At 39.1% G+C, this 839-nt stretch overlaps 1 non-coding gene across 1 annotated transcript; it reads left to right on the plus strand.

Moving 5' to 3' along the window:
- Positions 1-454: 454 nt before the first annotated feature.
- Trnag-ccc (transfer RNA glycine (anticodon CCC)) lies at positions 455-525 on the plus strand. Its single transcript has one exon. It is a non-coding gene; the product is annotated as a tRNA-Gly (tRNA).
- The last annotated feature ends 314 nt before the right edge of the window (positions 526-839 follow it).

An 839-nucleotide genomic window follows, 5' to 3' on the forward strand; every position in this document is an offset into this window, starting at 1 on the left:
CTCTAGTTCATGGGGGGAAAAAAGGCAGCAAGCGACTTGATGACGTGGGGGGGGGGGGGGGGGGGGGATAGGGGCGTATAGTCCGGCGCTGGAAAGCGGAATGAATGGAATCATCACAAGTCTCTGTAGCTGTTACTAATCATGTTGACGTGGCATATATTTCCATACATAGCAGCTAGGTATGGAAATAAGACATAGATGTATGTTTGCATGCATATTTTCTTATAAAGGGATAAGATTATGCAGTTACCCCTCTGTGCAGAAAAAAAGAAAATGATGCATTCTTTGTAATGACATTCCATTGTCTATTTCTCCAGGACTCATGACATTTTGAGATAATATAAAGTTACGTATTCACGTTCCTCAAAAATTTGGGAAAAAAGGGGGTGGGTTAGATTCAAACACCTACGCTTTCATAAGTATCACATGTTGTTTTCGATGAAGAGTGGACGAAGCACTGCTGGTGTAGTGGTATCATGCAAGATTCCCATTCTTGCGACCCGGGTTCGATTCCCGGGCAGTGCATTAGCTTTTACTCTATTTGCAAAATCAACAAAAACCAAAACAAACACACACACACACACAATGTGACTAGACGAAAATATTCCTCATTTAGGCGTTTACATAAAACTTTGTGCTAAAATGTTGTAATTTAGACGTTCATGTAAAACTTTTTCTTTCTTTTTTTGTAAAAAAAGCAAACTATAGTCTCTTGTAGTGTGTAGGGATTTCAAATAAGTAGTGGCTTTGATTACGATCATTTTCTCTTTTTTTGACATGTAATGGCATTTCGTCTCCCGAAAAATAGCAAGCCTTCGTTGTCTGCTGAAAATTTGTAA

Source organism: Diadema antillarum, unplaced genomic scaffold (genome assembly GCF_040938485.1).
Source record: "Diadema antillarum isolate AM-2024a unplaced genomic scaffold, OU_Dant_1.0 seq00001100_RagTag, whole genome shotgun sequence".
NCBI classification, from domain to species: Eukaryota; Metazoa; Echinodermata; class Echinoidea; order Diadematoida; family Diadematidae; genus Diadema; species Diadema antillarum.